The sequence below is a fragment of the Dermacentor albipictus genome, chromosome 1, assembly GCF_038994185.2.
Source record: "Dermacentor albipictus isolate Rhodes 1998 colony chromosome 1, USDA_Dalb.pri_finalv2, whole genome shotgun sequence".
Lineage (NCBI taxonomy): Eukaryota > Metazoa > Arthropoda > Arachnida > Ixodida > Ixodidae > Dermacentor > Dermacentor albipictus.
In genome coordinates, this window is record NC_091821.1 from 113,333,780 (window position 1) to 113,360,140 (window position 26,361).

A 26,361-nucleotide genomic window follows, 5' to 3' on the forward strand; every position below is an offset into this window, starting at 1 on the left:
GAGGTGTCGCAGTTTGCCGTTAATTTTGAGCAAACAGTATTTGAAGCCCGTTTCCCACAACTTACACAAATGCGAGCACTACAAACACCGCGTTCACGCTGCCCGCCTATACTTGCGTTCTGCTTGCCCTCAAGTAAGTTTGTGCGTGCAAAAATTTGCCACACAAGGACAAAGACGCAAAGAAGCACGCAGACGCGCACTGTAGTACCTTCAGCAAAACTTCATCGGCGCCGCGATCTTGCGCTGCGGAAAAGCCGGCGCAAGACAAGCACACGATCGACCACCAAATACTGAAAGATCAAAACTGAATTGCTTTCGAGCGCCGTAGTAAATCGTATTTTTATATACGCGAAGTATCATGAGTGTTGTTACCATTGCATACACCTTTGCGGCCATTCATAGAGTTATTATTGATCGTGACGTTTTCACACGTTCAGCCAATAGCAGTATGAGAGTGCCATTGCGTCATCATGTGCAGTTCAGATGGCGGGGGTTTCACGAAACCGCAGCAGAGCACGGCCCATCTTTACAGCTGCATACGTTCTCCGCTGCATGGAAGTGCACGCGTAACATTTGGCTCAGGTGTTCACCGAAGCATTGCATCGCGTGTAGTATGATTTATACACCGCGTTCAGAAAGGAATACAGGGCCCCTTCAGTGTGTTGAAGTAATGAAAGCGTTGAATATAATGCACTCTTTATATTAGCAGGTCTGTGTACTTTTGAGGTACCTATTAGGCTACTATACTTGGTGTTCCAGCTAACATGCACCAAGTAAAAAAGAAATTCAATAGTTGCATATATTGAACAATTAGCCAACTATTTAGTTGTTATATTTCCTGCAGACGCTTCAATACTATGTGCCAGAACACACACATAAAGAAAAATAATCAATTTCAATTGTACCCTGAGCGCTATACTTTCTGTGACTCCTTTTTCTTGTTACACGCTCGCCCGGAAGTCTACGGCTATGTCTCAATCACGACGACATTTCTCTTTGAAGTCGAGAGTATGGTGAAATCTCGACTGGTGAGAAAAAAACATGGCGAAAAAGGAAACAGACGGCGAACAAGGTGAAAAAAATTTAAAACTTTACGTTCCGGCTCTATCGCGTGTGCCTTGTTCACAATCTATTGAACCAGATTGCGAACAAGGCTGCCACGTGTGAGCCGGAACGTCAAGTTTTAATATTTTCTTTTTAACCTTGGTTGGCATGTGTTCTGTTTTTCGCCTCCATTTCTATTTTGGGCCCCGGTATTCAGGACACTGTGGACTCCTTGCCTGTACTCGTGGTGAAGCAAAGAGCTAACCGGAGCAACAACTCAATGAGATAAAAATGCAAAATAAGAAACAATAGAAACACACACAGACAGAGGTACGCGTTCGCGTACGCGTACGTACGAGGTACAGGCTTGCCGTTCCCGCGGTGCTAATATCTAAGACTGTGATAACTATGCGTATGCCCACCTCCCGCATCTTCCGTGCCGCGGAGGCTCCGTATCGAAATGGACGAAAAACAACAAGAAAAATACTGCAACTCACAGCGGAGAGACGGAAACTAATGCAGTGTGCCCATGCACTATACTGTAACGTTCCTCATATGAGTGTTGGTTGTCCACGCGGAAATCCTGTTGCGTCGACGCTGCCGTGCTCTCGCAGATGTGCGTTCGTGCAACTGATCCCAGCGTGAAACTAACTGCAGTCACTAAAGCCGTCCTGCAGCGTTTCTCAGATTCATAGTTCCTCTCAGGTCTCCCGTGTTTTCTGAAGCACCGCCTGTATACAGTCGACGGGCGGGAGAAGGATTTCGCGTTAGGCTTTTACAAATCCGCCGCACCGCAACCGCCTTGCGGCTGAGCTGTTATATCGCGGAAAGTCGGGGCCATTCTAACTTTTAAAAAAAATTCGATTTACTAGTCCCGCAGGCGTCAAACTAATTCAAATCTCAGAAATTCGTTTTTTTAACTGGGCAGAGCAGTAATGTCATAGAGAACCGAGTTTGAAAACTTCACGTTCAGCACACACTTTAAGTTTCATCATCCGGATAAGAGAAACTCCGAGATAGAATTTGGCACAGACAAAGACGAACTGAAATTATTAATTTCAAGATTAAGGGCTCATAATAATAGCTAAAATTGTTCTAGTCTAACGCTGTATTTTAATGCTCAAAGTGCACATTTTTAGTGATTTTCGTAGGCAAGCTAAACAAGTTATATAAAACAAGATTTAGGATAGAGGGAGGCAATAAACTGAGGCCAATATCTGTAAAATTGCAAGCACATGGAGAAATTATTATAGCCGCAATCACTACTAAAATACACAGACACCCTTGACATCCTTGAGGAATTTCTGCGTGGATAGATTTCGAGCCCGGGTTGCGAAGGTACACCGTTGTCAGAGTAGCAGCTTTTTATAGTCTCGCACGCACCTGCGGACGTGTCACAAGTCCAGACACACACGTCGATTGCGCACACTGATGCTTTGCTTGCTGTTGGCACATGTTCAGCGAGGCAATGAAATGAATGTGAGTTTAACAGGGTGGGGCATAGTACTCTGCCGTGAGGAACGCCCCAGCAGGTGCAGTGCAATGTGGTTGGACTATATTCGGTACAAACAAAGAACGGATCAGTGCATAAATGTACAATGGTGGCGTTCACTTACAAGCCAATGACACCCTACGCCGCCTCTATCAACGGTCATACTATTTCCTATGCAATGACTCAAATATTTGGTATTATCATTAATAGGGGCCTCCCTTGGAGCCATCGCGTGACCTACATGGAACATCGCTTAAAAGCCACTTCCCAGCCGTTCTAGTTCTAGAGTGGAAAAAACGAGCAAATCTTTCTGGGCTTTTCGGGATACAGTTTGCCCGTAGTATCTGAGAATTTCAGGACAAATCTTCGTGCCCTGCAGGCTATCGAAGATCTGCAGGGTCTGACAGTTAGTCGTGGTTTGCCAAGATACGAATCAACAGAGGCCACTACTGCCATCTCCTGGTCCACTGAATTGAAGCAAGCAATGCCACGGACGGGCTGAAAGTGCAGATTAGAAATACTTCCTCCCTACCTTCACAAAGGTCGCAGACATCATTTTATGGTACATTTTCTGATTATTGCAACAGCCTTACATCAGGCTTCCTCTTCACTACTAAACCACCGATTCCTCATCGGTGTCTTGTTCAACCAGCAGTGCAATTTCACTGAACTAAGAATGAAGAAAAAAAGCTGAACTGTCATCTTCAGCTTTTAAACAACTTTCTCTGCTCCTTGTGCACGAGAGGTACATCGACCATGTCCATGTTTATGCAGATGGGTCAGCGACTCTCCAGGGTTCGGCGGCAGCCAACATTTTTCCACCGAGAATCACCCCCCGTCAGATTCAAGACGTGCCACTCCACTATAATGACGGCAGCGGAACTTGCAAATCTTCGCGCTACATTTCGTCTCATGAGCCATAAGCAACTTCGAATATGGTCAATATTCAGCAACTTAAAGGCAGCAGTGCATGCAGTATTTACTGCAGTACTGTTACGCGGACCACACGAACAACTGGTGTTCGAGATTTAAGAATTCGTACTTATCTTGGCTGAGAAGAGGCATCACGTCACATTTCGGTGGCTTCTAAGTAATTCCAGCGTCATAAGTAGCGAGCACGCCGATGAAGCTGCTCGGTCAGCTTTTGAGCATAATACACAGGAATAGATATCATATCAAGGTCAGACGCAGTTAAACAGATTTGCGTAGTTGCTGTTACGGCTGCCACCAGTTATTACGGGGACGGCGTTCGGTGAACATCAACAGCGTCTGCTTGGAGCTCTAAGCAGATTGACCATCGGAGAGGGTCCGGCAGGGACGACGAGATGGCGTAAGAACAAATGACAGAAGTTTAATACCTCGTTACGGGTGAGCAGTGCCCTCCAAGACAAAAAGTACAAAAACGTTCAGCGTGCGTGCACTTGCACGCATGGGCAGAGATCTCCATTTGGCGTCTCGCTGGCATTCTTATGCTCTACACCATCCGGACACCCTCATTCTGTCTTGCTCCCTGGTAGAAAGCCTTGTCAGCACACTGGTCAGCCCACAGAGAGGAATACGGAGAAAAACCACTCTCTGGCAATCCACATAGAGGAATATGGAGAAGAACCACTCCTTGGCGTAGAGGTGGTGAGCGCAGGTCCCGCCGGGTCAACAAACTCGCAAACCTACACAGAGGAATTCGGAGAAAGCCACTCCCTGGCGTAGAGGTGTTGGACGAAGGACAGTGGAAAGTAGGGTTTGCACTGGCGCATAATCTCGTCGCACCACCCGACGGACAAGTATTTTAATGTTGACGAGTGTGACGATTAGGCACGTCGCGTCTCAGGCGCTTGGCATCCGTTCCATTCATTGCCGCACAAAGCGAACCGTAAGATTGCACGAGACGGCACACTCTCCGTGTAGAATACACCAAGTTTTTAAAACAACCGATTGCACCATTCATCTAGACTCTTGGCTCCGTTTTCGCATCCCATGTAAATTCTGCCGACGCAAGGCTACCATGCATTGTCACCTATGCCTAGGAGGGATATTCACGAACTCGTTTGCCTTTCGGCTTTTAAATCATCAGCAACGCTGCATATGCGATGACTATGCTACTGAGGCGACCCGTAAACACGTGCAGTGTGGCTGTCCTAGATGTAGCGTAGAGAGACGATCGCTCGCGACTGCATAAGCTCGCGTTGATCACAAACCATTGTTAGAACAAACCATTTTTGGTATGCCAACTTCACAAGCAACCGCAGCAGAGGGTGACGAAGGCACCGCTACAATCCTTAAGGACAACAAACTTGCACAAGCAGCTTTAGCCTAGTCATGGCATACAAGACGCGAAAAGTTACGATTAAACGACAAAACAGCAATGAGCTTCCTCACAACTAAGCTCGTTCAGAGTAGGCCAGTGCCTATATTTAGCCTTAACGTTTTTACGTTAACGTTTATATTTAGCCTTTAGCGTTGATTGTGCTGCACGTGTTTGTGTGCTATGATCGTGTGCGTTGATCACGTGTGCGCGCTTTGTATCTGTCTCTATATTTATCTTATCTCTGTGCCTCCCCCTTCTCTCAGTCATAATGATAATCAGCATAAGCCTATATTTATGTGCACTGCAGGACGAAGGCCTCACCCAGCGACTTCTAATTAGCCTTGTCTTGCGCTAGCTGATTCCAAGTTGCGCCTGCAAATTTCCGAGTTTCATCACCCCAACTGTTTTCGGCCGCCTTCCACTGCGTTTGCCTTCCCTTGGCACCCATTCTGTAACACTGGTGGTCCACCTATTATCTGCCCTACTAATTACATGACCTGTCCAGCTCAATTTTTCTCATAATGTGCACTATAATATCGGCTATCCGTATTTGCTCTCGGATTCACAAGGTTTTCTTCCTGTCTCTTAACGTTATGCCTAGGATTTTTCGTTCCATCGCTCATTGCGCGATCCTTAATTTGTTTCCGAGCTTCTTTCTTAATCTCTAGGTTTCTGCCCCATATGTTAGCACTGGTAGAATGCAATGATTGTACACTTTTCTTTTCAATGACCATGGTAATATCGCAGTCAGCATTTGGTAATGACTGCCATATGCACTCCCAACCCATTTTTATTCTTCGGTAAATTTCCTTCTCATGATCAGGGTCCCTTCTGAGCAATTAAATAAACGCACTCCAGTAGAGTCCAGAGCCTGACTGGAGATCAGGAATTCTTGTTCCCTTGCCAGACCATTAAACATTACTTTTGTTTTCTGCATATTAATCTTCAATCCCCCTCTTACATTTTCTCGGTTAAGGTCCTCCATCAATTCTTGTACGTGATCCCTAGTGTTGCTGAACAGGACAATGTCATCTGCAAACTGAAGGTTGTTGAGATATTCGCTGTTTATCCTGACTCCTTAGCCTTCCCAGTCTAATAGCTTGTATACTTGGTCTAAGCATGCAGTGAATAGCATTGGAGAGGTCGCACGTGTCTCGTTGCCTAGCTTCTTTCCTGACAGGTAATTTTCTACTTTTCTTGTGGAGAAGCAAAGTAGCTGTGGAATCTTTGTAGATATTTCCAAAGATACTGACATACGCCTCCTGTTCTTCTTGATTACGCAATCCCTTCATGACTGCTAGTATCTCTACTGAATCAAATGCCTTTTCATGATCTATGAAAGCCATATAGAAAGGTTGATTGTGCTCCGCAGATTTCTCAATTACCTGATTGATGACATCGACGTGATTCATTGTAGAATATCTCTTCTTGAATCCAGCTTGTTTTCTTGGTTGATTGAAGTCAAGTGCTGCTGTGATTCTGTTGGAAACTACTTTGGTGAATATTTTATACAATACTGAAAGAAAGCTAATGGGCCTATATATCATCAGTTTTTTAACGTCTGCCTTCTTACGGATTAGTACAATGTTGGCATCCTTCCAGCTCTCTGGTTCACGAAGTCGATAGGCATTGCGTATACAGAGCAATAAAGCTTTTCAAGCGTAATGTATCCTCCATCTCTGATTAAATCAACTGTCATTCTATGTTACGCTCCTGGTGGGTGCAAGGGGCTTATAGGTTTTCATTTTGCGTTTCCTCTTCAAGTTGTTTTTACTGTTGAGCAGTGTGCTATGTCCTTTCGCCCTTTTGACGCGAGAACGTGAAGCTATTAGGCATCAATTCGACGAAATGCTGCGCAACGGCATCATACAGCCGTCGAAAAGTCCGTTGGCATCTCCTGTAGTCCTGGTGAAGAAAAAGGACGGAACCCTACGTTTCTGCGTCGATTATATGTTCCCCTGCCGCTTCTTCCCGGGACATGTCTTGCAAGGCCTTTCTAACTTTCTTGTTATAGAAGAAACCTCTGTATCCTGTTCATCACTACTTCTAACGAAGCTTGCGTGGTTGCTCTGGGTACTGTACAAGTCAGTATATAAATTTTCTGCCCCTTTTACTACATCATCGAAATTGATGATGACATTAGCCTGCTTATCTTTCACTGCATACATCTTGCCCTGTCCTGTGTCACGTTTTCTTCTCACTAATTTCATGCTGCGGCCATATCTTACTGCTTCCTCAATCTTTACGACGTTATAATTTAGAATATCGCTTACTTTCTTCTTGTTTATAAGCTTTGACAGCTCAGCAAATTCTATACGCTAGGTAGCAAATTGAATTTTGTGATGGTTAACCTCTCTGCCTTTATCCTTTATTCATTTCCTCCTCTCTCCTACTGCGCAAAGCAGTTAACACCCCGACAACGGCGACGCAATGATAACGACGAGAACTACTGCTGCACGACGACAATGGTGATTCGACAACGATGATGGCAAGGCGATTATGACTATGACGACACCTCGAGGATGGCGAAGACGTCAATGGCAACGATAACTGCGTGATTACCGTAATATGACGACGACGACACGATGATGGAGAAGCATGACGATACATTTGTAAACTTATTTGGGGGAACGCTAAACGGCGGGACAAGAAATATAAGTGCAAAAAATGCGCCAACAAGTTCAATCTTCAACGCTTCTGACGATGCTTAATTGATTGATGTCTAAAACAGCGAAATATTATTGAGACGAATGCTGAGAAAACTGCTGCGCTGAAAGCTACTCAGCGGACGACCGAGCGCTCCTCACTAGGCGAAGTGATTGTGTGCTTTTTAACAGGTCATAGCGACTACGTCGGCTACTACATGTCTCTGCTGTCTTGATAATTTATTCTACTCAATTTTTTTTGTATGCCGAGTCTTTATCGCCGAATCTTTTTTTAGCTCGTCCCTTGCTGATGATTTAAAGAGCCCACTTACACCATTATGCGAAAGCGTTACGCTCAAACTCACTTCTCTGGTACATTACTAATTTCGGCAGTAAATGACACGGACACCTCTGGCCCAAGGGAAGGGTGGTGTTTTTCAATGCAGTTTTGAGCGAAACAGACATCCTCAGCGTTCCTTTCACAAAGACAGCTCTTCGCGGTCTTAGACGCCAGTCAACGACGTGATTTCGCCTAGCCATCGTAGCGTCGTCAATGTGCCACCGCAGTTGTCGATGTCGTGCCATCGTCACACAAGCGTCCTCATCCTGTAGTCGTCGTCTTCATCGACGTACTAGTTGATGTCTGCGTTTCTGGAGACATAAAAATAAAGCAATAAAATTTTCCGGCAGGCCGGAAAGGGAGGCCGTAGCAAGGGACTGCGGATTAATTTTGACCACCTGAGATTCTTTACCGTGCATCTAGATCTAAGTACACAAGTGTTTTTGCAGTTTGCCCTCATTGAAGCGCGGCCAACGCGTCCGGAATCGATCCCGCGGCGTCGAGCTTAGCAGTGCAACGTCATAGCTACTAAGCTACCACGGCGGGTTTCCGCAGACATCAGCTGTAGACTACAGAGTCAGCAGATCAACAATATTGCGTGCATGTAGTAATTCTGAAAGGCATTACAAGGAACTTAGGAGCTAGCAATTGTAGTACACGTTATACTGACCAAAAACTATTCACCCTCTTCATTCTATCATTTCTGCTTGTCGTTTACTTCGCCCAGCCCTCCCCCGACCCCTCCCTGGTTGCCACCGTTCTGGTGTCAGCAGCTTCAGCGGGGCAAGTACAGTGCGGCGAACAGGAATGTTTTTCTTTGTCGTTTCCATTTCCCCTTCCCTCTAGATGAACTTGTTAGAAATCTACTATCAACATAAATTCAAACACGGAGAAGTAGAGAACGACTACAACACGTCGTTTCGTTTCCAAGTTTGCTTGCGTTTGTAAGCGTGGTTTAATTGAGACTAAAAAAAAACGTACATTTGGGGCTACATCTTGATTGGAAGCCGGCTTCAGAGCGATTTCACGTTGCACTCCTACGCATTGTAGTTTACCCTTATAAAAATGAACGTTAAAACTCTTCAGAACTCCTACCAACTTTCTATTTACTTTATTGACAGTCTATTTACATTTACATTCTAGTAACATTTGTTCATACACAGTCAAAAGACTTCCTTCTTACTTTTGTATAAAGAATATTTTCAATACACCGTTAACAGACTTTCTTCTTACTTTTGTATAAAGAATATTTTCAATACACTGTTAACAGACTTCCTTCTTACTTTTGTATAAAGAATATTTTCAATACACCGTTAACAGACTTTCTTCTTACTTTTGTATAAAGAATATTTTCAATACACTGTAAACAGACTTTCTTCTTACTTTTGCACATAGAATATTTTAAGGTCCCCATCAAAATGTATTTTTCTAGCTTTTGTCTCTATAACCACTTTAGTAGTGCGTCACAAGGCTCGTTACTGTTGTGTAAAGAATGTTTTACTATACGTCATCGAACTATATTTTTTTGTTTGAAGGACATGTATCCTCAGTAGGTCCACAGCTCGTACTGTTTGCCGAAAAATATTTAGAATGGGAAGTAACTTGAGTGTTTTTGATAAATTTTTCTAACACACATTAATGCCTGCATATGACATACTCAGGAGTCAAGCTCTTTGTTTTAAATCATAGTCCCAATCCAAGTCGGTAGCGAATTGTTGACGGAGTGCTACTAAAATGTTTAAAGAAATATCTTCGTAAACTGTAAGAACTAATCTTTCTAAAGGTTCTACTGGACTACGTGAGCGTGCGGTGACGTCAGCACACTCCGAGAAAATTTGCTTGCGCTACACCACCTGACCGGTGTGATAGCGGACTGCTGTGCAGGCCGCGCACCAATTGCAGAGCTTTATCCCGACCTTCGGGCTGGTTAATTAAAGGCCGATTTACGCTTGTGCCGTAACGCATGCGGTCGTGCAGAAAACTGTACATTTCACCCACTGGTTCACAAATTTTGGCATACACTGGGCTCGCGCATGCAGTGTAAACCGAAATGTCTGTACCAGTCTACGAAATGTGGAAATTTTCACCCGACCACACGCGTGCGGGCAGGCGGGTGGTGTGGCGTGGGGCTGGAGCGCAAATTTTCCCTTACCACAAAAAAGCTGTTCCACTGCTATTGCAATGCCACCAATTAGCTTTGCAACGAGATAATCAGGTCAGTGCATTCTGCGATATAAATAGTACGCCCTAAGCTCGAACGTGTCAGCATAGTAGTGTCAAGATATTAGTTAAAAAGAATAAAAAGACAGAAACTCAGGGTAACACGGCGCTGGAACGTTGCCGCTCAAATGTCCAAAAGGCTGCAAAATGCAGCTGCTGCTAAGTGAGAGCGAGTATTGACCTGAGAAGCGCACAGTTCGAATAGAAAGAAAAGCTGAACTCTGTGCAAGTAACACCTTTCTGTGAAAAAATAATTAAATTACCCTTACTGTATAAAAAATGTAGCTTTCTACGCGTTCCTATTCGCACGCTTTCGTCCCTGCCTCCTACTGACGGCTGCTGCACGTTAAAGGAAATGGACATTGCATCAAAGTGAAGGCAAAGTAACTATGTCAACTGATGTGCTTTATGGCGATGGTAGCTTGCTGTGTGTGAAAACAGATAGAAAAGAAATAATTATGCACTCTTAACATTCAGTGATCTTGCTCCTCAACACGGCGACAAAATTTTGAGTTCCGACAACGGGTCATCATGACATCCGTAATAATGGCATTCCGTATACCAAGAGCCAGGATATCAAAGGCCATGCTTTTGCCGTGCTTCGGGCGTCTGAAAACTTAACGTCATAGCCGGCACGCTTTGGACATGTATTTGACTATAAAAATAGTACTACAATGTGCTTCACGGCTGGGCGCTAGGGAGCAAAGCTTTGTCTTTGAAAGCAGCAAGTGCTAAAGGATGCTCTTGCGCAAAATAGAATAACCACATAATTTACCCAATATGATATTTTTCTATGTTTATTACATTTCGAGAAAAAAGTCGGTTTTCAGAACAATAATTGTCTAGAAAGATAAAGCTACACAGCCCCTAAATGCCCAACAAATTGAGCCGGCTGTCTTGTCAGTTTTTTTTTTCTTTGTCAACGCCGTGTTGGCCATGAGGTACATTCCTCCCTCTAAGTACAGTTCCCAGAAAGGGGTGCGTACAAAAGGCCGGCCACAACTTTCACTGAGAGGCGACGAATGTCTAGGTGTGAGTCAACCATCCCAAAGTAGTGGGGAAGGGGTTGGGGGGGGGATGTTTCGGCTTAAAGAGGGGCTTTAGTTCCGCGGCGGTCAAGGCGAAGCAGGTGGATGGAAAGAATGTAGCATGCCTCTCCCGCGCATGCGCAAACATTTGACAGTTGGCCGAGTCGAGGCAAAGAGGGTGACTATCGCAATCGCCATCAGTTCTTTTGCGACGCCGGCATGGTACGGTCGAGCGATGTAGGTGTTTCGTGGCGTATTGTAGCAGCAATCTAGCTGTTTTTGCTGCTTTTTATTCTTATGATGTGTTGTGGCTAATTCATCAATGCAAGCCAACCAGCAAGGTGTTTGCGAAGCCCACGGTGCTTTCTTCGTTCCGTGATGTGAGCGTTTCTGGAACTTCTCTGCCAGCTGCGATGCAGTGTCGTGTGAAGTGATTCTGTATTGGCACTGTCCGTGTTTTAAACTGCACAAGTAGCGAATAGCTGTTCCTCAAGACTGCTATGCGCCGAAGTTTTCTCTATCTCCAAACCATAATAAAAGGTATGTTCTTTTCCATCATTTTTCATAAACATTTTATTTTTATGTTATTTTATTTCTTCCTACACCGCATTCTGGCAGGTTATTATAGCGCGAACTGTAACGACGTGAAATGTTTTAAGAACGATTGTCTTACATTTGTCAGCTGCCCCGCGTCATGCGGTTCGCTTGAAGTTGCTATAAACAAGAAGCGTACAAATACTTCGTTTTCACAGTGTTCGCATTGACTTAATGTGTGTTAAATATTGTCTGATCATGAAATCATTCTTTGCTCTTTCGTACTGTGGCTGCACAGGATGAGAGATAGTAAAATATTGAGCGTATAGTTTCATGGTTCACAATTACATGTGTTTCAGCGAAACGGTTCACAATGACGTAGGTTGCACTGGTTAGACAAGTGCGAATGTGAAAGAAAATCATTCGCGCTTGTTAACCATTGCAACCAATGTCATTGTGAACCGGTATATTTTGACACTGATATTTTGTTTTCGAGTAAAAATAAACGATCACGTCAAATTACAGAAGCGTTCCATATAATAAGGCGTGCTTAAAAATGCGTCAGTCAGCCATTGGTTGCTCTCACTGACAAAGCGTTTGTATTCTTGAATACTGCTTGAAGCTCTGTAATCTGTTTATATAAAAATGGATGACACGTTTTGCACATGCTCGGTGCAGCTAGCTGGCACTGTTACGTTCAGTCCTTCCAAAAATAACCGGCTGTGAGTAAGCGCTCGCGTGTCCACCGTCTCTGTGTCTGTGTCTATTGTGCGCGCTACAAGTTTCACCATGAATAAACCATTTAATTAACTTTTTGAGTGAGTAACTCATTTATGCAGATAATTGGTAGAGAAAACATTCTGGACACTTTCCTAATTTTAATAACATGTAGTAAATACAACGCAGCAAATGATATGCATTGCAATATGTTCCCAATCCTTGCCATCTCCTCTGCAAGTAAACAGGGATGACGGTTACAATTTTAGGATTCATGTGAACGTTGTTAAAAAGCTGTTCTGTGTATGTGATATGCTAACCTGAACATGATGTTAACACTGACCATCTTGTTTCTGTGCAGGGTTGGTTCATTCTGCAAACATTTTGGACATCAGCGCTGAATGTAAAGAATACCTTATAATCGATGCTTCCTAGAGATTATGCGACAGTATCATGCCGTAATCAACTAAGTCATTATTAATTTATTATTTTTATTGATTTCTCTACTACTTCTCTCACAATTCTGTGTGAATATTTTTTGTGTGAATAAACTTCTTTCAGTGCAAACTTGCATTTGTTTTCCATGTACATGTACCTTCTGGGTTTCATACTGCCTTTTACCAACACGTTCACGCATACTGACACATTTTTACACTATGCTACTAGGTCGTATGTGGGACAAATGTTACTAGGGGGATAGTAAGACGTCAGTAGCAAGTACATAAGCACATGGAAGTAAAATATTGCCAGAGTGTTACTAAAGAGCCAAAAGACTTGTGTTGGTTGGCGGTTAGTAGAATGTTTACAGACCATCTATGAACATGCTTCAATTGAAGTACGGTAGCGAATTCTTGATAGGGTCCAATTCTTGATAGAATCCAATTCTTGATAAGATGTTACTAGGGTGTATAAAGACATGTAAATGTTAATAGGTGATTGGTAGGAAGTTGGCAGAACGTTTACAAACATTGTTCATTTGGAAGAATGTTAATACGGCATATAAAGAAAGCTTGCTAATAGGGGATCGGTAGGAAGTCAACAGAAAATATATGAACATTTTTCTTTTGAAAGAATGTTAATATAGTGTATAAAGAAAGCTTGTTAATAGGGGATCGGTAGGAAGTCAACAGAAAATATATGACCATTTTTCTTTTGAAAGAATGTTAATATGGTGTATAAAGAAAGTTTGTTAATAGGGGATTGGTAGGAATTTAACAGAAAATATATGAACATTTCTCTTTTGAAAGAATGTTACTAGGGCATATAAAGACAAATGTTCATAGGAAATTGGTAGGAAGTTTAAAGACATCCTATGAACATGTTTCTATTGGGAGTTGGTGGCCAATTGTTTCTAGGATGTTACTAGAGAGTTGGTAGGATTGTATAAAGACATTTGGTAGAATTTCAATTGACTGTTGGTAGGCTCTAGTGACAAAAGTCTATAGACTGTCTAAAAATGTTGCTAGAAATTTTTATAAGGGTATTTCCAAGGGGAACTTGAAATAGACAGGTTTTAAATACATCACAACCTGAGAGCACCAATAAGGAGAATTACTCATAAGTGGCGTTCTGATAAGTTTTCTTTTCCTTCGTGTTTCATTTACGCAGGTTGGTATAGACTGCAGCCATGAACATAGATAATTCTCCAGCTTGCGTTTGAATAAAACGAGGGACGACAATTATGCCTATGACGGAAGAATGAAGTCTTGTTTCCTTTCATTTTGTCTTGGCGAGGTGCACTTTTTAAGTTTTCTTGAGCTCTAGTCAATGACAGTATAATTAGTTATGCCGAAACAAAATGCCCAACTTTTACAGTCTGACACCGCATCATCGATGTCTATGGCCATTTAACTCTCTGGAATTGTATAGGTTTAATAAAAACGGCATGCTGTATAATCAACAAACACATTCAGGATGGCCGTAATCTGCTTCTTTTTATTTTTAACTCTAACGATGTCCCGCAGATGGACATCAACAAAAAGAAGCGAGAATTTGTAGCGCACAAGGCAAACGCAGCGTTGTGGAACTGCTTCTGCTACCATAAAAAAAAAGTAAAAATAAGCGAAGGAGGGGCGGCCGCAAGCCGAAAGTCCTTACGCTGACTCAGTGTATATAGACGAGGTGGGTAATATCTTGTGGCGATAGACCGCATCACCCGGTGGTCGCCAGGCCATACATTAAACCATTTCGGCATTACAGAGCCCTTGCTACGGCAGATGTATTTTCTACGTACGCAGCTTCTCCTTCATTTTATTTATTTATCTACTCATTTATTATTAAAAATTTTGAGCTCTGCAGAAATTCTTCGAGCCTTGTCCACGCCATAGCTTTCGTCAAGCGACAGCAAAAAGTCAAAGGCACATCTTTGGATCATACATCGTCCTCGGTTTCGAGAGGCGGACCCACGACACTGAGATAGGGGGAAGGGGGTGGTTACGTCTCGCATCAGGGGATTTCTCTTAACCTATCAATAATAACAAATGGCAGGAGTTAACGTCCCAAAGCTGCACTGTGGCCTTTGTTGGGAGATCGTTGTGAAAAGCATGGTATAATTTTTATCACTCGCATAGTGTTCCGGAAGCTGCTTGAACCTAAGTGAGCGAATGTTTTTTTTTTTCCTTTGCTGCCATAGAAACGCGGACGTCATGACCAGGGGGAAAACCCGAGACCGCACGTTAATCAGCAGCGAGCCAAAGACAACGAACGATAGCGCTTCGTGACAGTCAGAAACTCTCACGTGAAAATATGCCGTACAACATAACATGTCTCAAAGCAAAGCTTTTATCTACTTTCCCAGTTTTTCCTCTCCTTCCATGCCGTCTTGCCAAGTCGACTCAAGAAACCGAGTTATATAGACCATTTTTTCGTAGGCGCCGCCATATTGTGAACGCATTGGCGCCGCCTATGAGCAGCGCCATACTGGCTTGGGTGAAAGCGGTCTTTTGCATAGCAGGCATACGCTCGGCGGCAGGTTCTGGCGTTTGTTTTCGCGGTCGTGTGGTCTGTTTAGTATGACGTGCGTCTTCTACGTGGTAAACGGTTCTGTGAGACGTGCTGAAGTGGTTTAAGGCGTAATGGCCGGAATTTCTGCTGGCGTTGAGGTGAACGGAACACGCAGCGCGATGTGTGCGCGCATATTTGAGCCAACAATCAGCCTCGGAGATCAATTGTGCATTTCTGAATGTTCCAATCACTAATGTGACCTTATTGTAGTATTATCCTCTATTTCTTAGCTGCGGTTTAGGAGCCATGAAACATACGCGATGATCGTAACAGCGTCTGCTACGATAGGAGCCGTGATATGTTATACTTTTACAAGCGTTCAAACTGTTCGCTGCAGGTTACATTGCGTGACTACTTGGTTCGATGGATGTGGTTTCCGCCCCTGAATAAAATAGTTTTGGCAAGTAATACCAGCATACCTTACAGTCTGAATTAATCTTGTCCAGAAAAGAGACTGTTTATGCACTGCGCGAGCGTCCTAAGCAGTGGTAGGTGCTGGACTACATATATATTTGTTCTATATACCGCATGGTCCAAGCATACGGCATCAGCGGTTATATATTTATAGACGTTGTGCGGCGTGATTATGCGAGGTCCTATTGCGGCGTTAGCTCGTTTTCTCTTGCTTTTTTGAGAAAGAGGATGATAACCGAATTTTTTTTTCGGTTGTGTTCGTTCCGTTCTCTACGACGCACTCACACGTATTACGGAAATTTTGTCCACAAAAATAGGCATCGCAATCTTTTTATGCGATCCCTCTCATATATTATGGCTGTATGCAGGCCAAAAAGGCAATGCCGAAGCGCACAGCTTACATATGTATCGTGCCGGTTCACCAACCGCAGTGATCTCTGTGTTGAGCAGCGCCATCGTACTCATGCAGGAAGGATAGCGTAAGCATATGGTAATTTGAAGCCTGCTTGACTTGAAATGCGCGAGAACGATGCCGGTGCATCACAAATATTTGATAGCGCCTGCCGCTTAGATGTTTCGTGGTTGCCTTAGGTTGGCCGTGCACGAGCATGCGCTCTTATGTTTTAGTCCCTATGCCAAGCGATCAGGCAATGAGCAGATTTACCATTTCATGCTAGTAATACAGAGACGCCGTTTCTCTTCGTTGAATCAAAACCGTTATATGCAAAAGAGTTCACAACTCATAGACGCACCGCGGCTGACAATGCGCATCGCGTGTTTGCGCCCCCAAGAAACATTTCCGCGTACTGTAGTTACCGATACACCAAAAGGCTTCCCTGACGACCTTATATGAACGGACATGGCTTAAATTTCACAAAGTACCATCTAAAACATCTCCAAATCGTTCCGCAGCACGCGACAGCAATACTTTCAAGCAGCGCCGCGCCGGATCGCGCGGCGCTGCTTGAAAGCCGGAGAGGCAAGCCGGAGAGGAGGAAAGGCTCCCCGCGCGCCCTATCCTCCTCGCCCGATGAAACGGTCTCTACCGAATGGAATTTTTACCGACAAAGTAGTGCCAGTGAGCACGCCTCTACTCCGCGTAATAAAACGATAAATATCGGCATAATACTTTTACCTGTAAAGACCGCTTGTGAGAACTTGCACAGAACACATTTCTCTTAATAAAATTGCGCATGCTATTAAACGGCTTCCTTGATTTCCTTAAGCTTTCTATATTTGGGGTACCCCATTATTGCGCAGCTGGGTATGCGCTACTGGCTATGTGCACATGATTTCTTAGTCAGTCCCCCAGAGAGACGCTACTATTGTTCGTTTCTCTCCTTATCTATTCTTGCTCCTTTCCCCCTTCTCAAGTGTAGGGTAGCCAACGGGGCGCGGCCTTGGTTAACATATTTACCGTTCCCTTTTCTCTCTCTCTCTTCGGAGTGGGCATCGGACACCGCGCCACCACGGGTACGGAATCCTTTAAACGCACCGACACAATGCACGCGTACTGTTTCTCGGCCACACTTCTAGTACCGCTCCTCCACGTGCTTCCGCCGACGAGCGCCGCCTTTGTCCTCGTGACATCGCTGCGTCGACGACTCACGGGGCGCATGCTCCACATTTGGCGCTTGCATTTCGGCATAGCTTTCGAACGGTGCCGTGTAAAAACGTAAACATTGCACGAGGTTATATGGGATGAAGATAAACGCGCTTGTACACATCGCATTTAGTTGGAAACAATTTAACTAAACACTTCGCTAAAGCGTCGCTCCACGTAGATTCCAACGTGTGCGTTAAAGGGACCCTGAAACGCTTTTGACGATTTTCTACAAACGTACTGAGTCGTTAGAGTAGGTCCTTCTGATTATTAATTGACACATCTAAGTGCTCTGCGTAAAGCGTGTAATTTATTATAATGTTTTAAAAATGCACATCGCTGCCGATCGCAGCGCACTGCTCCGCGGAATTTTAAGCCGCCCCTACCCATATGACCGATGTCACCCATATGACGTCAGTGGGGCGAGCTATCCGATTTGCTGACCAGGGCGCGTGATCGACAATTTTTCCAACTTTATGGTAAAGAAATGATTTTCGTAATAGTTGGAATGTTAGTTCATTTGTTTTTATAAAAAGAAAGTAGCATAAAGAGAATGCACAAGAACAATTTTTCAGTACACTTAAGCACTTCCGGCACACAGCAAGTGTCGTCTGCTTGTGTTACAACGTACTCCATTTTGACGAGAGCTCCGCGGTCAGAGTTGGTCTCAGTTTTTTCGCGAGCACTATGATTCGACTTTGTTGCCTTGTGGACTGCAAACGTAGCGACTGGCAATATGTCAAGCTGCGACATCGTGTCCCTCTGCAAGGCAGCGTACAAGCGAACTGGCTGCTGCGCATCGGACTGCCGCTATCCGATCGGCGCCAGAATTTGCGCGTTTGTGGCCGTCACTTTACACCGGAAGGTTACTAACGGAAAACCGTTTCGCGAGTCCCGTATTAGGGCAGGGTCTGGCCGCTTGATTGTGCCGTAACGGGATGAGCCGAGATGAGTAGAAGGGCAAATGTGAATGGTCTGCACGGTGCAGCCACCTGGTGGCATAGAGCTCAACCATACACAGTAGCAGCAACGAAGCGTATTCTTCTTTGCTGCTGGTGCGTATTTTTCGCAGGAGTGTAATCATGAACACGTTGTTTTTATAAATGTTTAAAATGTTTTACACTTGGTTACAGCAATATTAGCGCTTTGTTTGGCTGGTTAAGCGCTGCGCCAACAAGTGTCTGGACCGTGCAGACCGATCAGGCCGCTCACGTACGTCTACGCCAAAGTTCCTTCATCAGCTTGAGTTTATGCCTCCAGTCATTTGCAGAAATGACCAGCTTGCCTGCGGTTAACGGAATACGAGACACGTTCGGCGCTACGACAGAATGCTCGCAACGCATGCTGCTTCGATAGCTCTCGCTTGGGGTCGACAGCCAAGCGGCTAGCGGAGAGGTTTCGCGCGGGCGGGGGCGGGCTCCAAAACAAACGGAAGTGGACGATGTGACGTCGCATCGTGACGCAGGACCAGTGAAGGCGGAGCTTAGCCCCGCTCGCTCGGCGAACGAGTTGAGGAGGAAAAGCATCGCTGGGGAGGAGGGTAACTTCTAATCACTTGTAGCTCCATTAATACGTAACGCTTCACTTAAATTGTGGTGCGAATGTTCTACTTAAGCTGTACCCTACGCGTCTACAAAATTTGTCCGAACCATTTCAGGGGCCCTTTAAATCTGCGTAATCTTGTTACCCTTCAAAATCAAACGAAACAAGCAAGTGAAAAAAAAAGGAAACATGTCCTTTCTTGTCATTTTGCTATGGGGTCGCAATACATTGAGATTAGTCCGTTAAAGGCGCTTAGCGGCGCCCTTGGACATGCAATAAATATGAACGATACAGTACTATACGCCCGTCGAATACGTCACGAAGCTCGGTGATGCGGCGCGCTGCCGGCACTTGAAGAGAAAGGACAACGTGATGCAGATGGGAGGCGGTCACCTACAGCCACGCACTTAGTTGTCGTTTAGGTGACCCAGATGACAGATGCTGTTTGGTTCAGCCGGGCGAACGACGCGTGAGGCGTCAACGCAGAAACCTCGATACGCGCGTCATCGGCCTGTTAAATTAAAATTAAATTATAGGGTTTCACGTGCCAAAACCACCATCCAATTATGAGGCACACGGTAGTGGGGGACTCCGGAAATTTTGACCACCTGGGGTTCTCTAACGTGCACCTAAATCTAAGTACACGGGTGTTTTCGCATTGCGCCCCCATCGACATGCGGCCGCCGTGGCCGGGATTCGATCCCGCGACCTCGTGCTTAGCAGCCCAACACCGTAGCCATTAAGCAACCACAGCGGGTGTGATCGGCCTGTGGTCAGCGCGCAAAGCCCCCTTTCCAGCCTACAAACTCAGCCACAGTGAGTGCGCGAGAAAAAAAAAAAAAACGAGAGCAGGACGAGGTAGAGGGGGAGGGCTTGGACTCCTACCGCAATAACTGCTGCCTCAGGTTGCTCGTCGAAGTGTTCGTGTCACGCGGATGGCGCGTGGCCACTTTTCGCAGGAAGCCGATATTGGATGCTTGACGGCTAGCAAGCGTGTTTGCCCAGTTACTGGAGGAACCCGGCGTGGGCCTTGCCCTAGTCAGCAACAGGCTAGGCTGCAGAGGCGGCGGTGGCGGCGGCGTTTCCCGATCTTCACCGTCGCCATGTAGGAGGGCATGCCGCGATGCGCTGGTCTATGCTACCGCGTGGAGGCGCACGCTGTTGACGGCGAAGCATCGCGAGGAGTTGAACTGAGGCGGTCCTTGAAGGACCCACTTAGCCTCCACCACATCGTGTGTGCCCCCGGTCGCTTTCGTTTTCCTCGCTTAGTTCTTCATGCCATTGTGGTTGTAACATCTCCCCTGCTGTGTTTCTATTGTCTTGCTGAAAGGGCATGTAAAGATATTCCACCTCGGTGACAACAGGTCACTGCGACGGCTGAAAATGAGGTAAAAACAAATAAACAAAAAATAAAGCCTAACTAACTAACTAACTAACTAACTAACTAACTAACTAACTAACTAACTAACTAACTAACTAACTAACTAACTAACTAACTACTGATAGGTTTCCTGATCCACGCGCTTTAAATGACAAGCGTTATCGCACGAACGTTCATAAAGAAATATTGCCTGCTCGTTGCTTACGACATAGGTAATTTGTAATTTATCTCACTCAATTATTTTAGTTCTCCGCATCTGCCCCGCCTTGGTTAGTCTTACATTAACTGAAGAACGACTTGTCGCATTCAGGTACTGCATTATCACGTTTAAAATTTACATTTTATTATCTGTACGGTTGCTGTCAGTTTAAACTCGAACAACTCTAATGGTTTAATTCTAACAAACTGAAGTTGTAAGGAGCAAACACCGAATACTTTTGAAGAAATACGCTTTAAGCAAGCTGTATAAAGGCACCCGAACCACACATCTCCAGCACCAGTAGCAGGGGAAACGAAAAGGCACTTAAGGTATGCTGGGGTTAAGTGTGACGGAAGCTGTGCACTTCTTACACAGACGAGTTCACGATAAGTCATACGCCATGCATATAAAATTGCCATCAAGACGCCCTAACTTGAGCATTAACGGTGAGGCGATCAAATCTTGACCTTCGTGTTTGCGGCCCCATTAACAATGAAGTCCACGGCACCGATTATTCCACAGCAGAAGCGTTGATAATTGCATAGTGTCAACGCCTCTTGATGACTGACGAGTACGTGGCTCCCGTGCCAAGGGATTGCTCGAGTACGAACACTTTTAATTTTTTTTTCTGTTTCTTGCTGCCTTTTGTACAAAAGGCAAAAATAATTTGCTCTGTATTAGTAATGTACTACTTATACAATACTAAAAAAATTCCACTTTTATCGTGAAGGAAAGCAAGGTAAACAAGGAAAGACGCGAGAACGAAAGTTAAGTTCTCGCATTAGCTCTCCGTGACGTCATAGATATTCACGGCGTCTGCCCAGGTCTAGTTAAGTTAATATTACTGAAGATGGACTGCAATTGTATTCTAAAACAGCCAAAGTGTGAACTTGATAAGTTTGGATATAGTTCACCAAGCCACAACGACCCAAATAGGGAAAAAATGGGGCACTGTCCGTGGTGGTGGCAAGTAAACTTTTGTTTCATTCGCCATATGGGAATGCTGGAGATATATGAGGCGGCCTGGTGACGACGGTGTAACGGAAAGGATGGACGGACACAGAAAACCCGGTTTCAAGCTGGCGCCGTCGCTGACTTGGTAGACAGTGAGCATCTGGTAACTAATGAGGCCTGCTTCCGCCGCACGGGTTATGACGAAAAAAGGAAAATGATCGCCACCATTTCAATCTCGACTGTAGTCGATGATGGCAGCATGACCGCTGACTGCAATATCAAGACTGCGACGGCGCACGAGGCCGGTGATCGAAAAAATGCTGGCTACTTGTCGCTTCCTATGAGCATCGAATAACTTGTCACCACAGAGACGTTGGAGCCGAATTGGTGGCCAACTGGTGGGGGCTGCTATTCAGCTGGATAACGTCGCGCAGAACTGTTTCACAACAAATCTGGTCACACCATACCTTTGTGCATACGTAACGTCATCGATTGTACCTGATTGGATTCGACGCAGTACCCGGCATAATATTGGTGAACGGGCGAGTGGTATTCCACTGGATCTGTACCATGAATCCTCGCGCTATGGCAGGTTTCCCAAAGGCTGAACGACTAGTCGCCTCGTTACGTCACTCAGGTCAGGCAAGTTCCTTTTGGGACTTTCAATATTCTGCCTAATCACATTGGCCAGTTGTGTGGTCATCTGTGTGGGCAAAGTGAGTGTAGGACTCTCATCATTCCACCCAGTCGCATTGGCCTGCCATGTGGGCAAAGTGATGGAGAGGATGGTCGTTGGAAGTCAGGGGTATTACACGGAATACCACAATGTGAATGTAACTATAGAGGCGTATTGCATTGACTGTATTGCCGGAACAGGTGGCAGTGTAGTCAATGGTCCCATGCCTTGTGATGCCCAAGCTTTTGGGCGGTCAGCGTTTGGAGCCAACGTCAGGGCCAAGAGGTTCGTGCGCCTGGACTCCAACTCAGACTCATAAATTTGGACACAACGGGTGACACTTTTTAGGTCATAGAAGTATTCTTCAAAAATAAATCGGTAAGTCGTGCCTAGGTGATGATTCCTGTCGCTGAATTGCTAATGAGGAGGGCGTTCTTGATATTCTTTGTAACTGATCAAGCGCGAAGTTTTTTTTTGCAGTGTCTATGTACAAAGTAATCGTAGTCAGTCAATTCAAGTCAGATTCTTGGCCTAACACAGAAGGTATCAGATCACAAGTTGCAGCTGTATTTATCACCGGTAGGCATACAACGCCCTATAACGTAAAACTATTCCAATATGTTTTTATTCCAACCTCCTGACGTCAAATTTGCGTAACCGCCAACGCAAGCACCGGGAAGTCACCCGCAGAGTTGTCTCAACAGACCAATAAAAAGCTCTCCTCGTCCATAAGAGGTCACTTTTGTTTGCATGAAAAACGAATAACATTGCCTACACTGAGCGGCTTGTCGTATCTAATTGGCTGATAAAAGGCGAGGAGCACGCTCAAGTGGAGAGGGATTCGATGAGGCCGAGACACTGCACTAAAAGTCGATAACTGGATGAAGAAAGCGGTGCCGGCGTCTACGATTGTTCCGCTTTCCCTTACATAGCTTGCGGTGGCTGGTCGAAAATTGCGGCGGCATGCAACGGAAGCTTAACCTCTTATGACCTGTTGTCGCGATTTCGCATCATACCGGTTTTAAGCCGCACCACCAGAAGAAAACATCTGTAGCCGCTACCCCTGCGCTCAGAGGGAATCCATAGATGTCTGGCAACACGTGGAAAAGGCAGCGCCATCTATCGTCGATTCAGTAAAGAGCTGACGGCTGCCATTTCTCCAGTTGATGCCGACGAAGAACATTTCTCACTATCCATCCATTGACATCCGTCTCCATTCAAGGTATGTAAGTTTTTTGAATATAAAAAAATTTTGCATGATAGGCACTTGGTTGAATAATGCACGCAGATCACGTAAATAATTTGTTTTTGAAGATTAGTTGTTTTTTCAAGCGTGTGTCGCTTTGTCGCGTTTTCGCATCAACAGGCTGTAGCGTCCCGATTTGTGCACAACTTCGTCTTCCTCGGCATGTGGTCAAAAAACTAGTAATTTTTGTTTTTTGCAGTTATTCGGTGCTTTTTGTTCGTGATGGACACCAGAAGGTTCTACGGGATCAGGGTTCCACCCGTTGAAGAAAGCGAAGATAGCTGCCTCAGCGACAGCGATTCGGAATACAGCCCTGACACAGTACATGCTGCCCCATCAGATCAATCTGGGCAGTCTGGGAGCGACACAGGTGCGCAATTTTTTGTTTGTTGGGCGAGTTGCATTCGGCTGCAATGTGAAACGCCGTCAGCGTTCTTTCGTGTTGTATTGCAGTGGCGCGTCTTTTTCTTTTGAAGCCAAAAGCTTCACTACGATAGTCAACACCGCGTTTGTCGGAGCACGAGTGACGTCACGCACTGCGCAGGCTACTGCCCATGTGCGCCGTCGCTTCTCCGCGCCACCGTTTGACCTTTCGCCGCAGCCGTGCGCATTTGAAAGGAGGGGTATATAAGGCGCGCTTGCCCATAGAACAGGCGCACGCTGCCGCGCGCTATGCGTCATCGTTTGACGTTCGCCGCAAGCGCGTGTTTATCGCGGATCACCGCAGCTTTTCGCTTCGAGATATCCAGGCCCTTAGCTAAGCCCCAGCCAATTTTTTCAAGCCAAGGTTTTTGTGGCTTCTCAAATGTGGTTTGCGACCTCGCAGTGATTTCTTTTTCTTTTTTTGTTTGCAGATGAAGAAGGTGAAACGGAAGAGCCGTCAACGTCAAGCGCAAGAAGTTTCCTCTGGAAGCAAGTGAACCATCCGCGGACATGCCACCCTCAATGGGAAGACGGTCTTCCAGACCCGCCAGATGAGCTGAAAGCTCCCATTGCGTACTTCCGGTATTTTTTTGACGACAAGCTTCTTGAGGAGATTACAGACCAGTCCAATCTCTATGCAGTGCAGAAGAATGCCAACAAAGCATTGTGCCTAACACGCGCTGAACTGGAGCAGTTTCTTGGGGCCACAATGTATATGTCCATATACAGGCTTCCGCGATCGCGCATGTACTGGAACCGCGAGATGCGAGTAGAAAAAGTGGCAGAAGTTATGTCACGTGACAGGTGGCAAGCGATAAAGAACAGCCTTCATTTCAACGACAACAATCTCCTACAAGCAAATGCTGGCAAAGACAGGCTCTTCAAAATTCGACCACTCATTGACAATCTGCTGCTCAAATTTCAAATCCTTCCAAAGTCACAGATGCTGGTGGTCGACGAGCAAATTGTGCCGTTCAAAGGCCGCTCCTCACTCAAGCAGTACGTCCCTAGCAAGCCTCACAAGTGGGGCTACAAGATTTTTGTACTTTGCGACACCCACGGACTTGTCTCTGACTTCTCTATATACACAGGGGACATCCGCCCTGTTCCTGGATTACCTGACCTTGGAGCAAGCTCTAATGTTGTGCTCGAGCTTTCGCGCTCCATCCCAGAGAACAAGAGCTACTTGCTCTTTTTTGACAACTGGTTCACATCCATAAAACTGCTGGTAAATTCGCATCAGCGTGGTATTCCAGCAATGGGAACTGCACGCGCAAACAGAATTTCTGGATGCCGACTGCCCAGCGATGCAGAAATGAAGAAGAACGGTAGAGGAAGCCACGTGGAGAGGCAGGCTACTATTGAAGGGGTCGAAGTCCGAGTAGTGAAGTGGTACGACAGCCGGGGAGTGAATATTGCTAGCACATTCGGGAGTGCCCAGCCTCTAGGAAGCTGCCAGCGGTATGACCGCAAAAAGAAAGAAAGATGTGAAGTTGAGCAGCCAGCCATTGTGAAGGCTTACAACACTTTTATGGGTGGAGTCGACCTTCTCGATGGGCTCATGGCGTACTACAGAATTTTTCTGAAGTAGAAGAAATTCTACCTGCGATTTTTTTTTCATTTTGTGGACATGGCTGTTGTGAGCAGCTGGCTGCTCTACCGGAGGGATTGTGATGCTCTAGGAATCCCAAAGAAACATCAACTGGATCTTCTAGCGTTCAAGGCTTCTCTAGCCAGCTGCCTGTGCAATCAAAACAAGGACGTGATGAAGAAGAGGGGCCGGCCGTCTCTTTCCGTGGAAGGAGAGCTTGAGAAGAAGAAAAGAAGAGGACCAGCAGCTCCAACACCTAATGCTGAAGTCCGTCAAGACAATGTTGGCCACTGGCCTGAAGTGTCGCAGCAACGACAACGATGCAAGATGCCTGGCTGCAAAGGCCAACCTGTTTCCTTCTGCACAAAGTGCAAAGTTCATCTGTGTATAAAAAAAAGTTCAAATTGTTTCATTTCTTTTCATAAGAACTGAGATACAAATGTGCTAAACTCAAAGAAATGAGCTCTCAAGTGTGTTTGAAAATAAACATTTTTTGATCCATTACGACCTGTTGTCGCGTTTTCGCGACATAGCTGTAACTTTCTTCCTAAAACCCCGACACGCATAAAAGTTGCTGTGTAACTTCCTCATAACCAGAACATAAAAAGCCACAGCAAAAATAATTTTTTTATGCAGTATGCTAAATTCAGGCTAGAAGAGGTTAAGAATAAGGCTAAAACGGATCCTCAGCAAAGAAGAGTTGGCAGAATAAGGTCGTAAACGCGCCGAAAGTGCTCGAAAACGTTACACGGCCACGTAAGAAGTTTTATTACACGCAAAGAAACCCATGCTCTCCGGCAGGCGCGAGTACCCAGCGCCTGAGCGATCGGCGGCAGCCATCTTTTATTCCTTTCGGAACGGGGCAGCCTGCGGATATTCAGAAGAAAATTCAGTTTTGTTCGGCATAATAATGCATCTTTAATGCGTATAAGTCACTTTGACGCGGGGAGTTTTTGCGGTTTTGTGACATCGCGTGACAGGCAGGTGAAATAGGTGCAGCCCGA

At 45.3% G+C, this 26,361-nt stretch overlaps 1 protein-coding gene and 1 pseudogene across 12 annotated transcripts in view; one reads left to right on the forward strand and one right to left on the reverse strand.

Moving 5' to 3' along the window:
* LOC139049454 (tachykinin-like peptides receptor 99D) overlaps positions 1–26,361 on the reverse strand; it is an 880,050-nt gene that overhangs the window by 51,457 nt on the left and 802,232 nt on the right. The window lies entirely within an intron of this gene.
* On the forward strand, positions 23,198–25,861 carry LOC139049452 (piggyBac transposable element-derived protein 3-like; annotated as a pseudogene).